This window comes from Sceloporus occidentalis, unplaced genomic scaffold (assembly GCF_023333645.1).
Source record: "Sceloporus occidentalis isolate IW3139 unplaced genomic scaffold, rSceOcc1.0.p SCAF_190, whole genome shotgun sequence".
Lineage (NCBI taxonomy): Eukaryota > Metazoa > Chordata > Lepidosauria > Squamata > Phrynosomatidae > Sceloporus > Sceloporus occidentalis.
In genome coordinates, this window is record NW_028317170.1 from 84121 (window position 1) to 100207 (window position 16087).

Here is a 16087-nt window from a genome sequence, read left to right on the forward strand (position 1 = left end):
ATATATATAATATATAATGTATTTATGTGTATGTGACGGTGTGTATATGTGAATCAGGGGGTATGTGAGATATATATATAATATATATATATATATATTATATATGTGAGATATATATATAATGTATTTATGTAAATCAGTGTGTATAAAATGTAGTCGCCCTATCTAGGGGGTGAATGCTCTGGGGGTAGCCTTGCTGGTGGCGCTCGGAGCCTCAGGTTGTGTGTTGGGGGTTTTTTCCTCCCCTGTGTTGGTGGTAGCTGGATAGTCTGGTAAGTGTAGGGGTGTTTTTGGTTTGTAATTTATTTATGTTATTTAGTGTGTTCTGTTTGGTAGCTGTTGCCCAGGTAATGCATCTAGTTTTGGTTTAGGTGTCGTGTTAATTATTAGGTATTTAATTTGGTTCGAGGGGACTGGCCTGGGCATCGAGGGTACATCAGTCCCAACTCTCTGTGTGTACAGTATATACATTTAATAAATATACAGTAATACTCAGGCCCGGACATTTAAGCCTGAGCAGCCCATTTTTATTTATTTATTTATTGTTAAAGCCCACCCTTCATGTACCATCTTTGCATTTACTCACTCATTCACACAAATCATTAACACATTCATTAATGCAGTCTCCACAAATCATTCAAGCAATTCATCCACACATGAATTCATTAATTGTCATACACATTCACACAATTCATCCACACATTTATTCATTCATTCTCATACGCATTCACACTACCCCCTCTCCCCATCTTATCTGCCCCTTCTCACTATGTTCCCCCTTTTCACTATGCACCCCCTTCCCCACTACTCAATATGTATCCCCTCTCCCCATTTCTCATTGGACCCCCCTCCCTCACCCTACTTACCTTGTTGCCGGAGCAAGCAGCAACTGCGACCGGGCCCGCGGCAGGGCCGGATTGACTTAGGGGCTGATGGAGCTGCATCTCCAGGCCCCTACCATAAAATAGGCCCAATCAGGACCGAACTGACCCCATTAACGCAGGGCCCCTTAAGCCCGCCACAACTGGGGCCGGGAAGCCCCCACCAGGGCCGGCCTTAGGGGTCTGCGGCCGCACAGGGCTTAAATTAAAACATCGTTTTGTTTTTTTTAACTTTATTTAAGATCCTCCATATTAAATAAAGTTAACAAAAACTTTATTTTACATGGAGGATGTTAAATAAAGTAAAAAAAAACCCCGATGTTTTAATTTAAACCCTGTGCCGACGCACACCCGTAAGGCCGGCCCTGGTGGGGGCTTCCCGGCCCCGTAGAGTGGCGGACCCGGTCGCAGTTGCGGCGGGCTTAAGGGGCAGGTGCCTGTCCCTGACTGGGCCTATTTTAAGGTAGGGGCCTGGAGCTGCAACTCCATCAGCCCCTAAGTCAATCCGGCCCAGCCGCGGCCCGATGGCCAGTCCGGGCCTGGTAATAACCCCCCAGCCCTGTATTCAGTAATTTCTGTTTTTCTGTCCTAATAAACTCCCTTTATCTGCAGACCTGGAGCCGCCGTTGCTGTCAATCATGTGATATTTTGTGTGACTTTCCCGGCTCAAACACCACACTGAGCTGATGCTTTATGGCAATGCTAATGAAGTCTATTCCTCCATTACTTTCATTAGTCAGAGAGTCCCGCTGGCTGATTAAGACTGAGCCATTCTATTGTTCCCCACAGGTAGTATGATAAGGAGTCGGGGGGGTTAGTAGATCGGGGATCAGATATCAGAGCGAGATACAAATGGCTGATATGCAGCTGCCTGAAAACTTTATATTATGGGGCAAAAACGACAACTGGTTTTAAAAGAAGTTCCATTTCCTCTTCCTAAGTGGCTGCTGCGTTCGTATCTTGGTAGCAAATTTTAGAACCGGTGCAGTAGAAGCATTATTATTAAACCTTCATCTACAGACACCAGACGGCTTGCTTTTCCTTCAGAAATCTCAAGATGCTGCCACAACCACAAGGGATTCTGGGTAGGCGCATGCAAATAAGGTCAACAATTACTCACCATAACTTATGTAATGGGATTTCTTGGCTACCCCAAGCCTCAAGTATTAGCCAAGCATCATAGCCTCATGCTGACAAGTCTTATTAAGGGCATAAGATGGAAAGGAGGAAGATTTGAGCTGCTGTCTTGGTTGAGGTAGCAAGGAGCCCAAGGCACCTGTCTGCCCTGGTTTGCACGCCTGCTGAGGCATTGTGAGTGTGCAATGCACACTGAAGTTACCATGCATGTTTTTTTTCCCCTGACCCTTATGGGCTTGTGGATCAAGAAAGTCTTCTTTTGATTCTGGCCAGAAACGGCTGGGTATTTATTTATTCACTGTTTGGATTTTGAATTCACGTTACTGAATCACGGCGAGGCCACCACTTGGTTCTTGATTACGATTTGGCACTTTGTTTTTGGATACCTTATGGCCCCTTACCTCTGTCCATAAAGGGGTCTTACCCTTCGGGGATCAACCTGAAGTCTAAAGGGGTCTTAGAATTAATTCTGTCTGGAACATCCCTTCAGGGAGAACCAGAATAGTTCATCAGGCTTCCACTGCCCTAAAGCACGGAATGCTGCACCAAAGGAGCGCGCACCTCGGGCTCAAAAAACAAACAAAAAAAGCCGTCCACGAGCAGTGATCTGGTTACTGCACCTCTTCCCGAGTTTTGTGTAAAGTCCTGTACAGCGGGGCGATTACTTTCCAGGGATCCGTGTATAAAGCGGATATAGAGGCAAAAGGTGATCATTGTTGACCTTATTTGCATGCTCCTACCCAGAATCCCTTGTGGTTGCGGCAGCCGTGTGGTGTCTGTAGATGAGGGTTTAATAATAATACTTCTACTACCCCCTTAATTTTAGTGGAAGGGATTCCATCACCGTTACCCACCATAACTTATGTAATGGTAGAACTGGTGCAAGAATCAGGAGACGGAGCAGATCGGACGCGTGCCGGCAGCGTGATGATTTCCAGGCTGGATAAGGTGAGTATTAGAAATCGCCTGAAAACGCCCAGACAGTCGGAACGCTGAGGTTAATGATTTATTGCCTGTTTTCATGCTCTGTAGAGTAATTTTACTGGACGTTTTTCTGACAGGTCCTTTAACCCCTTGATTTCTGGAGGATTGCCAAAATGTATAGTGATTTAGAACCCCCCCCTGCTATTAATATGAATTATCTGAACGAGGTGTAATAATCTGAAATATTCTATGTGTAATTGATGCCGTAATCTGCCGTCTCATTTTTAAGTGAGGAAAGATTTCCTGAAAAGTAGATTAGAAACTCTCTGCGAACATCTGCAAAGAGGATTAACAATTTTCATCACAATTCCACGAGTAAAACCGCAGCTTCGGTAACATTCTGACTAATCCGCTTCTCAGCCGCCGACAAAAGACCAACAATACGACGCGTTGGGATTTCAGCATATTTTAAGTGCTTGGAAACAAAGAGAAAATGTAACTGTCCCCATTAGCATGTAGTCACGCGTGTGCACAGAGACACGCACTACACACATGGCAGGGGAAGCCCAAACGGAACATGTAACAGAAAGGGTGGTAAATCCCCAAAATCCTAGATTCCGAAATCTTGTCTCTCCTGTCCCCGCTCTTCTCAGCCCATCTCTCCCCCTCATCCCCTCTCTCCTCTCCCATCTCTCTCTTCTCTCCTTGTGTGTCTCTCTCTCTCTCTTCTCTCACCATCTTTCTCTCTCTCTCTCCTTGTGTCTCTCTCTCTCTTCTCTCACCATCTTTCTCTCTCTCTCTCTCCCGCCTCTCTTTCCCCCCTCTGTCCTCCATATAATATGTACATTGAGACGTCCAAATCGTGGGATTTCCGTGGGTTCCGGAGATTAATAGATTATTAGATATTTCATCGATTGATAGTTTTATAAAATAATTACAATCGAGTTTCTCCATTTTCTAGATGCGGCCAAAATCCGAGCAGAAAGCCGCCAACGAGAGACTTTATTGGTGAAACGCAGCGTTCGGCACTTGGTTTAGCGCTCGGTTCAGCCGACGCGGCCTGAATGTTGAGGTCGGGCAGGGAGGGCGACTGAATCTACAAGCAGGGTAGACGGGAGGGAGAGCCACTCGGCGAGTCTGGTGACCGCGGAGGACCGGCTCCGCGCTGCCCGATTCTGACACCTAAACGGATTTGGGTCTCGGTTCGGTTCACCCGGCGGCCTTTAAACCCCCAGAGCAGATGGTCCTGGATTTAACCTCCAAGCTGCCAACACACGCACCATGCGCCAGACCCAAACGCGCCGGGCTTATTGGACCCACAATCCCAAAACATTCCGATTTCCCAAAATCATTCTCCCCGGAAACAGACGCGGAGCTCTTGGCCCCCGGCTGCCCACCGTCCCCGTCCGAGGTGCCGCCAGTAATGTTCCCGGTAACCTTGGTGAGATTCATCGCAACACAAACACCTAACAATAAAGCTTTTAACCCAATAATCATTCTCCATTATTTTATTCTGTAACTATAATCCTCCAACCCGCCGCCGATGACTCATCCCGACTCCGGCACAAAAGTGCGTCCGCCGGCGAGAACATTATTCTCTCCGGTTGTTATTGACGAGGGTTTTCTTTTCTTCGAAAACCTTCATGATTCTGTGCATTTTACATTAGATACATTTTTTGTTAATATTCCGATGCACGGCTGCAACCTTTCAAAATACGGTGTTAGCCCCAGTTCAGCAGATTGCAAGCTCTTGGGAGCAGAGCCCTCCTTGCCATTTGGTTCCACATCTTGAGCGCAGCGCTGTGGAATATGTTGGCGCTATATAAATGAATACATGATAATGTAACTTCTGTGAAGGAAGAGGTTTGGGTCTAAAGCCGTTAAGGCGATTGTTAAAGCTGCTGTTCCACCTACTTCTGAATTTACTCCCCGTGCTGCTGAATGTATGAACAGGTCAAAGTTTGCCTCATTTTTATTTTTGGAGGGAACATGTAATTGTCATGTGACACAAAAGCAGGCACTGTTGCTATAGAAACAGAAAAAAGGCATTTTTAAGTTTCTACGTGTGTTTTTATATGTTACTAAAACCTTTAGAAGGAAGAATAAAATGACAGATTATTAATGTAAACCCAGAACCTGCCGGCGGATCGGCCCCATTCGGCCCCTCTAGTCTAGACTCTGCATTAGCCTCTAACACTTCTGCTGGGTGATTAAGACTGAGGCATTCTATCATTCCCCACAGGTTGTCTAGTGGATTGGGGCTTCCCTTTATTCACAGTGAAACGGTCAAAGTATTCTTTTTTCCTATTTTCTCTCTCTTTTACATTATTTTTATTTATTTTTAGAACTCGCTCTCTGTGATCCTTCGCTTCATTTTCTGTTTGAAAAGCCTAAAGTTTTTTTTTCTGTAAAGTCCGTTATATTTTTAGAACATATTACTGCACATTTTTATCATCCAAATGGTCATTAACCTTTTAACTCCTGGCGGCCTAAACGGGCAAGAGGAATTTTGTAAAGCAGGTTTAAAAGAGGACATTTCGGAAAAAATGGAATTAGATAATTATATGTCAAGAGTACAGATTTTTAGATGTTATCAGGTAATTCAGGTGCTAATAATCTCTACCAGACGTTGGTCTCGTCTTAGATTCAGGAGCCGTATGCCTATCCCATGCATGTTTAATACCCTCGCTGTATTACTCTCTACCACCTCTGCTGGGAGGCTGTTCCACATACCTATCACCCATGTACTCCTTAAAAAGAACAAGCGATTGAAACCTTTTTTTTTTTAAAAAATCTAATTTCGAAAATATGTCCAAGAGTTTTCCATTATTTTCTCCACTAAAGATTTGGAAAGGTTACCAGTTTAGACGGCCGGCCAGATGTTGGGTGCGTGTCGGGGGCGATGAGGTCTAACGATGGATTATTGATATTATTAATAAATACATTTCTGATACCCCGGGTCTCTTGTATTGAATAATTAGGTCATTACCTTCGGCTGATGAAATATTAAAGTCTATTAAATTAATGAGAAACCCCCGGCTGCCGACCAATCCGGCGACTCGTTATTTAGTAGAAATCCCATATCTGGGCTGTTAATGTCATTTTAGAGCATTTCCATAAAGCGCTGATTTTGCCGTTCTTGGAAATGCCGCTTTAACCCCCATTTTTCCCTGCGCCTGCGTTAGTGGTCAGCGTGCGGCCCGTGGGGACCCCCGTCGTCAGCGAGTAAACAGAGGTCTTAGAGTCATTTGGTGATTTATGAGCGTCGCTGGAACCCGGCGACCTCCATTTGGGGAAAGTCGTTGGCGTGATGGGGTGGAGAGGGTGGGAGAGACGTGTGGAGGGCCGCGCTGGAAATATTTGAGTGACGCGTGCCGTGGGTCAGACGCAGATTCATAAACTTTCATAGAGGGGGTTGGGGTCTTAATGCTTTATCCACACCAGGACCCCCATGAATGTGATTACCCTGGAATACCAACTCACCCGGAACCCAGAGCACTTCTTTAACCAATCACAGCGCCCCCTGCAGGTCGTCAGACCAGTCCCGACGGATCGCCGCTGAATTTTTATTTCTGCAAGGATTTGCACGGCGGCCGTTCACCACAACGACTACTACTTAAAAAGCAAGAAATCATGAATCTCCTGTGGCTGCGGGGGTCTTCGTCCCAGCCAAAACGCTAAATGGCCACTGAGATTCGCTGGGGGTAGATGTCGGTGGAGATATGCAAAATTTTATAGTATAAAAGGCAATATTTGATACATTTTCTAATAATAATCACTATAAATACCGATGGCTGTAAAATTGGAGGAGGAGGTTTGATGAGAAAACCATCAGAGCGGATCTGCTGCTTTCCACAAGTCCTGCATGTAATAGTTTTACACATCAAACAAACCCACGTAATAGTATAAGCAATAAATATCAGAACACCCCCCTTATATCTGTACAATGGGAGCAGCCATCCTAACTTCCTGTTCTTAGAACTCCTCCCCATTAATTTATCTCTCCCCTTTCGCCGATTGTTGCTGATTGGTTCAGGCAGCTTTTGAAAGGCTGGAGGAGGGGAAGGGAGAGAACCTCAGGATAGGAAATTAATCAGATAATGCTGGCTCTGTCACAGGCTGCCACTTGTCTCCTGAAGGTGGAAGAGTCTATTACTTCTGAACTAAAATATATATATATACTATAACCCCCTGGAGTCATTAGACAGTTAATTCAAATTATTATCATTATTATCATTATTATTAGCTTTTAATTATTTGGCACCAACAGCACTCTGTACAGTCCATACATTCAAAACAAACCGATATATTACGTAAAGAGGGTCCGCAAGTTTACCATTTAAATCATTAGTAATTTTTTCCAGGACCCATTATAATTATTAAATAATCTGTAAATATATATTGTGCTTGATCATTGAGAGCATGGAGAATTTTTGTTTGCGATCTATGCATTTTCTGGCCATTCTATAGAACAATGTATAGGTAACACAGAAGACAAAACGCCTTTAATGTAAAACTAGCGATAAAAAAAATCAATTCCTATAGAAAACCCCAAAAACTGAATTAATTGTGCTCCTTAAGGGTTAATTAGCATACTAAAATAGAACATTGGGGCATTAGCTGTAATTTTTTACTTTAAACCTGGTCATTTTCATGGCATTAACTCCCCTCCCGTAATTAATTCATTCAATATAGATAATCCCGCGGGGATTTTGATAAAATGACTTCACTGCGTTTCCTCTCCACGCGTTTCTGGGATTTTTCTTGCAAAAAAATAAAAAAATAGACAGAAAATTGTTCAAACTATAAAAAAAGTGAGGATTGAGAATAATATGAGACGAGCAGAGGTTCGGCTCCCAATTCTTTATCTGAAATGCCACGTGGATTAGACACTCTCAATTTGGAAAGAATAGGAGCCTTGCACATAAGTACTAAAATCCCCACAATCCCCGGGGATTAAAGATGTCCTCGCTATACGGCGGCTCGGGACGCGCGGAAACCTTCATCTTTACTTCTATTTTACAAAATGTATCTTACAAAAGTTTCTGGAACTTAGAAGAAGTCTTTGGAACTTTCTTTCACGAACGTTCTTTCACCTTAAAATGTTCTGGGTTTACAGAGAGGGGCAGACGAGGCGGAGGGGGGTCTTGGGGGTGCAGAAAAGAAGCCCCCCACCGATCCTGAGTCACCTTAATTAATTGGGGGTCACATTTCTACGGTGGTTCCCTTTTCGGATTTTGACCGCCAGGATCCAGCTCTGCCCTCCGCGGAGATTCTCAGTGTAAAGAAAGAAATAAAAACGTTATTAGGTGTAACGTTACACGGCGGCCCTGAGGAGGTCGTCTCGTTTTTTGTCCAAAGGATTTGGTTCAAATTTTAGTTGAAGGTTAAACTTTTTATTAAAGTCAACATAACAAAAATATAAAAAAATTTAAGACTTCAGGAGCTCGGAGGTCTCCGTTTCAATTTCTCTACAACCCTGATGATGTCATGAATGCAATCTGACGTTATCCTCGCTATAGCTTGATATCACAAGTGAATATTGAAACCCGTCGCACTAACGTCGCCATTGATGATGACTTTTTTATGCTATTTTTGGTGTCCCTTTTTCGTTGAATCTTCCCCCGGCCCGCTGCGGGAATAGGAAATATGCCGTATTTACAGTTGGATGATGCGGTTGTCACGGAGATTCAGTAGCGGATCTCAACGTCTCGAGTAACGGATCGTCCAGTCACCAGAATTATAATAAAATAGAAGCTATTTGCAGATCCCATTCGGTTGGTGGGGCCTTCACTCAGCGGAAACTCTGCGGGAATTAACCCCCCCTCGTCGTCTCAGCCAATCAGAGAACCAACGCAATAACATGGAGAACCCCAAACACCCAGAACCCGCCGGCATATCGGCCCCATCCGGCCCCCATCTAGTCTGCCCGTTTCTCAACCCTTAATCAGTTGTTGGTTGATTTGGAAGCCGTATGTCTATCCCGTGCATGTTTAATACCCTCACTGTATTACCCTCTACCACTTCTGCTGGGAGGCTGTTCCACTTATCTACCACCTTTTTCAGTAGTTGGCGGTGTCCAGTGTCTTATGCATATAAACCCTCACTTCCTACACATCCGCCGAGCGGTTTTATGTCTCCAGACGTCAGACCTGAAATTGTCCGATCTTTTTGTTTCCTTTGCTACAAATTTACTTTTTTATTTATGCCAAAATATATTAGCATATATAGATATATTAGCAAAAAGTCATTTTTTAGTAAAAAATATACGAAAAACCTGTAATAACCGTCAATGCGTGAAAAACCCCCAACGGTATAAAAACCCCAACATATGTTTGTATGAAACCGGAGGATACCGGACTCTGTCCTTTGGAAAGCGTCCCCCGTAATGATTAAAGAGCTGAGAGAGACGTTTTGTCACATCCAAAAATTTCGGTTTGATGAATCTTATTTCTAATCTGCCCCTTGGGTTCGATACGACGTTCCAAATACTCAACTGAAGCAAAGGGGAGAACTAGAGAGGGGGAGAAACTTTCTGGAGAAGGAGATGAGGAGATCAGGAGGTCTGCAAGCGCCCCCCAAACCTTTTTTCTTTCTTCTGCTCCGGTTTGTTAAGCAGAAAAATAATCCCCCGGCGGGTCGGACGTAATCCCAACCGGACAGGTTCTCCTTACAGCACCGGATAGTGAATCCGGACAGGAGCTCTTACCGAGCGCCAGCCTCCCTGCCAAGCCACTGACACTCCTCGTTACATCGTAACAATCCAATCCGCAAAGAGAAGGATCCCATAAGACGCGTTATTAACCTCTCCCGAGAAACACTTCCGCCGCGGGTTACCTCGCGCTGTTGGGTTTATTCTATGGTTTGTGCCGCAGCGTTACCGTTATTATCATTTCAGGTGCGACTGGAGATAAAACAAAGTTACAAATTCATATTAGGAGCATAACAAATGTCATTGGGGACGAAATGCAAATAAAGCGCTAATAATTCACATCGAAAAAGAAACAAAATACAAACAAAACAAAAATACGGGCAATAAATGTCACAAATAATCAGTTTTTTTTATTGTTTTAGTGGATTAAAAAAATAATCGGACTCTGTTACGTTAGCTGAATTATACAGCGCTGCGGAATATGACGGCGCGATAAAAAATAATATTGATGTGAAAAATTTTTGATAAGACATCAGGCCGCGCTTAAAGTTAAATATGCAGGCATTTTACGTGTGTTCACATTATCACTATTATCACTATTATATGATATATTATTTTATATATTATAATATCACTATTATATATAATATCATCACTATTATCACCATTATATATTATATTACGGTATATATTTTATCATCACTATTATATATATATATTATATTATCACTATTTCACTATTATATATATATTTATATATTTTATCATCACTATTATATATGTATTATATTAGCACTATTTCACGATTATATTATATAATATATTGCTACTATTTCACTATTATATATTATATTATCACTATTCTATTATATTGTTTATTTTAGTATCACTATTATCACTATTATATATTATATTATATTATCACTTTTCTATTATATTGTATGTTTTTTATCACTATTATGACTATTATATATTTTTTATCACTATTTCACTCCTTCAAATCGCAGAATGTTTTATTTAGTTAATGCTCTGGTAATATTTCTGATGAAACACAAAACAAAGAAATAAAGTGCTGCGCAAAGTTTACAAACGACACCACAATATGTGCGGAAATTAAATAATACTTAAATTCATTAAAATGGATTCTTCAATAGGTTCCTCTGTTGAGAAGCCCATAGAGCCCCTTCTGGGGAATGGAGTTTCTTCTTTGTACCGGTGTACCAGAAAAGACCGGAGGAGAAGGAGTTAAAAAAGTAGTAACTTTAATATAAATAAAAAAATATAGTATCTTACATATAAGAACACTTTAACGCTCCCGTGGGAAGGACCGGAATAATGCTGTGTTATAGCAGGAACAGCTTGGTTCTCTCAGGATTCCTCTGTGTCCACTTCCTCAATCGGCGTATTCAGCACAACGCGTTTCACCAATCGGCTTCCTCAGGTGCATCAGTTCTGCAGCACCAAGGTATTATACTTGTTTAAGTTGTGTCATTACACCAGATATCTGGCATTTTCATTTTAAGCGCTGAGTATCACTTTTTCCTTTTCACTTAATATTTCTGATGAAAGCCGTTTGGGGAATAATCCTCTGTCCGCCTCGGTAAACGTATAATTTGAATCTGAATTTGCTTTTTTATTTACTGATTCACAAAAAGTGGTTGGAAAATGTCTTCTGCTCAAGGTGAGATTTAATGAAAAAGCTCCTGAAGATCTGTTATAATTTCCCCAATATCTAAGAGGCTTTCACATTGTGCACCGGTGGGGATTGGACCATCCGCCGGCACGTCCAGTTCCCAGCGGTAATGACTGCCCATGATATTTGTTACATCGTCTCTTATCAAATATCTTCTCACTTTGTAGCTTTTTTTTGTGTTTCTGGTGTCTTTCTAGTGTAATGTCATAAAATGCATATTTACTTATTTGAACGAATGCGTAACCTTGTATTTATCCTTGTTACACTCACATGCAATCTACACAATGCCCTTTGAATATAATAATAATATTTCCCTTTGAATTACCTTCGGGGCAAACAGAGGGACTGAAAATGAAAAATTGATTTGTAATAGCGATAGATTTAAAATAATCTTGTTTGGAATAATTTAGAATATTTTAGAAAAATATAAACTGCAAACTAAATAATGATTTATATCAATTAAGCACTTATTTCGACCAATCGCGTCACCACGGCGACGTGACTGGTCAGAAGATGTACTTGTTATTGTGTTGTCTTCTGAACCGGGTAGAATTTCATTCTTCTATCTAAAAGTCCAAAGTAACAATAAATGCGTTTCATTTGTGTGAATTTTCTTTGCCTGTCATTCATGCCGTGCCCCTGGGACTCTTCCATTCCCACATTAATCTTTGGCTGTCTGTAGCGTGGCAGGTTCGGCCACGAGGGAGCCCAAACGCTGCACGCTGAGTTCAAATGACTGCCGCGTTTAGTGGCTCTCGACGTTTCTCGGCTCCATGCAGGACTTTCACTCCTCTCTGTCTACAAAGCCTCACCGGGGCTCAGAGCTTTTCCAGCCGAGCTTTCTCCGGGTTCTTGAAGATCAGCGCGAGGCAGTAACTGTATCCGCCAATCGGTACAAAGCGCGTATCGGGATGGCGTTCCGTGCCGTAAAAAAAAGGATAAAACCAACTTGTTTGACCTAAACTATTACCCAGAATGAGAAAAATGTCATGTCTACCGGAAACTTCACAAACTTGGTCGGATTTTGGAGTAACCTTGGTGGGAGTGAAGATGAGCGTGACTTTCACTGTGTGCTTCATGACATCATAGCGTCACTCTTCCGGAAACGATCACTGCTGGGCGAGACTAATAATTTTTTTATTCAAAAGTACAGATAAAAAAAAAATGCCCCCATAAACTTTATGGCCCCTGAAATATCACAGATGCTCCCATCACTGAATAAAGACACAAGTTACCAAATACTGGGGAATAACGTATAAAAATAAATAAAAGCAGATATTCCAGGGAATCGACCTAAATTTCCTGCCACTGGCCCCTCATTATGCCCCTGGCGGGGTAAGTGGGGTGAGTGCCGTCAGAATGAACTGCCCCTAATTCTGCTAGAGAGACAGACAGACACATAGAGACAGGCAGACACATAGGGACAGACAGACACATAGTGACAGACAGACAGACACGTAGAGACAGGCAGACACATAGGGACAGACAGACACATAGTGACAGACAGACAGACACGTAGAGACAGACAGAAGGCCTCCCTGACGCTCGCTTTCTAATTATCAGCAGAATATATCACGTGACCTTCTAAATCACTGCAAACAGATTAATTTCCGGAAATTATTTCCGATTTACTTCTTTGTCACTTTCTTTGGGGCTCATATAATGACGTCCATCCGTCAGCCATTGACAGAGATCAGGTAATGTATTTATCCTCCATGTAATCGCTTCTGCAGGCGCCGAGGAGCGAGGGATGCGGACGATGTATTTCAGCAAGTGTCAGAGCCTCTAACCCCAGGGGTATCAGACTCTGTTTGCAGGGGGTGTCAGAGCTTCTAAACCCAGGGGTATCAGACTCTGTTTGCAGGGGGTGTCAGAGCTTCTAACCCCAGGGGTATCAGACTCTGTTTGCAGGGGGTGTCAGAGCTTCTAACCCCAGGGGTATCAGACTCTGTTTGCAGGGGGTGTCAGAGCTTCTAACCCCAGGGGTATCAGACTCTGTTTGCAGGGGGTGTCAGAGCTTCTAACCCCAGGGGTATGTGATCCCCATTGCCCTCAGAAGTAGGACAACTGGATAGTTCCCAAAAATCTGAACTTTCTGATTTTGGATTTGCATCAGATTCACAATTCAATATTTATTTGAGACAAATTCTGCTTGTTTTGCCTTCTAGAGCAAATGGGAGATGTTCATTTAAGGTGTTTAATATTTTAATTGTGATTGTTAGCTCTGTGGCCAAGGCCTCTACTGCCGAGTTGAGTTATTAGCGTATATGTTTATCTGGAGGGTCGTGCGTGCGCGAAATCCATATGTCTGTCCTTCATTAAGATCTATCCTAAATGAATGAATGATTCAATTAGTTGAATAGAAGGAATAACCATCAAGTTTCTCGATAATTCGGTAACATTTTGAAACATTGTAACCGATAATGAAATAATATTCAGAATATTGAAACTTTGCAACAAAGAATTGGATAATATTTGGAAACATTGTAACAGATCTCCTTCCTCGGAGTCTTTTTGCCTGTTTTTGTATTCGCTGGATATGCGGATTTTCTCCTCGGCCAAGCAGTTTGGTCCTGCGCAGCTTTTAAGTGACACTCCGTTACACGACGGGTAGCTCATTTAATCTATATTAGACATTAAGAAGCCGTAACAGCATTGTTTCCTGTTTCTAGCTATAAAATTGAGCAATTAATTAATACGAAGCAGCGTTAAATCAGATCACTCCATTAGCGGAGCAATAACGGGACGGTCAGTGTATCCATCATGGGGAGTTTTCTGCCTTTTTTAGCGTTCTTGCTCATTGTCGATGGGGTTTTTTGTAAACAATCACTGTAAAAAAGAAATAATAAAGTTTCTGTTTTATGAGAAAGATAAGAAAGTTTATATTTTATAAGGAGGGTAGATGTTTAATCTCTATTCTTGGGTTTCCTTTGTTTGAAATACTTTAATAGGGATTATTATATTAGAAGTGGGTCACGGAACCCAAGGAACGGAGTTTCAGATACATTACTGTTTAAAAGTTTGAGGTTGCTTAGAAATTCCCTTGTTTTTTAAAGAAAAGTACCCCATTAAGATGATGTGGAATGGATCAGGAATCCAGCACAGACGGGGTTAATGTTGTAAATGACATTTGTAGTTGGAAATGGCTGGTTTTTAATGGAATCTCTTCATAGGTGCACAGAGGCCCTTTATTACTCCCATCACTCCTGTGTCCCAATGGACCTTTATCACTCCCATCACTCCTGTGTCCCAATGGACCTTTATCACTCCCATCACTCCTCGGTTCCAATGGCCCTTTATCACTCCCATCACTCCTGTGTTCCAATGGCCCTTTATCACTCCCATCACTCCTGTGTTCCAATGGCCCTTTATCACTCCCATCACTCCTGTGTTCCAATGGCCCTTTATCACTCCCACCACTCCTGTGTTCCAATGGCCCTTTATCACCCCCATCACTCCTGTGTTCCAATGGCCCTTTATCACTCCCATCACTCCTGTGTTCCAATGGCCCTTTATCACTCCCATCACTCCTGTGTTCCAATGGCCCTTTATCACTCCCATCACTCCTGTGTTCCAATGGCCCTTTATCACTCCCATCACTCCTGTGTTCCAATGGCCCTTTATCACTCCCATCACTCCTGTGTTCCAATGGCCCTTTATCACTCCCATCACTCCTGTGTTCCAATGGCCCTTTATCACTCCCATCACTCCTGTGTTCCAATGGCCCTTTAGCACCCCCATCACTCCTGTGTTCCAATGGCCCTTTATCACTCCCATCACTCCTGTGTTCCAATGGCCCTTTATCACTCCCATCACTCCTGTGTTCCAATGGCCCTTTATCACTCCCATCACTCCTGTGTTCCAATGGCCCTTTATCACTCCCATCACTCCTGTGTTCCAATGGCCCTTTATCACTCCCATCACTCCTGTGTTCCAATGGCCCTTTAGCACCCCCATCACTCCTGTGTTCCAATGGCCCTTTATCACTCCCATCACTCCTGTGTTCCAATGGCCCTTTATCACTCCCATCACTCCTGTGTTCCAATGGCACGTTGTGTTCGCTGATCCAAGTTTAAGTTTAATTGATGGTTAGAAACCCTTTTGTAATTATGTTACAGTCAGAAATGTCCTTGTTTTTCATGAAAAGAGCTCAGTGACCCCAAACCTTTGAAAGGTAATGTATATCAGGAATATGTTTCCGTGTTCCACGTCTGTCGGTCTGTTCTGAGGCCGTTACATGGTGCAGCTTACTCTTAATGTATGAAGTCACCACTGAGAAGTGAGACTAGAATCCTAAGAAGGAGAGAGGAGCTGGAATATCGGTGCCTTCATGTAACCAGCATCGAACAATCAGCTTTCCAGCCTGCTATAATCTGACACTGCTGTGACTTTCCATTCTGTGCCGAGAACCCTAATTCTGTATCTCACCGGGGAGTCATAACCAGACGGCCAATTACCCCACCACCAGAGCCAATTACCCCACCACCAGAGCCAATTACCCCACCACCATGTATAATGATAAAAAAACCTCATTGAATGAACCACACACAGCTCTGATCCAAAATGTATTTTTTATATTTCGTGGCACCAAACCATACGAGTTTTCCCAATTGTTCCCATTCGTTCGGCTAGACTTCTATTGAAGCCAGAATGAAACCAAGTATCTGCGCATGCATTCTACATAGATGCTGCTGGCGGAGCCATAAATTGTGGGTGAGCTTCACGGTAACACAACACGGGGTCACATGGGCAGCATGCGGATAACTTAGTAAATCACCCAACCTTCCACACTGAAGCAAA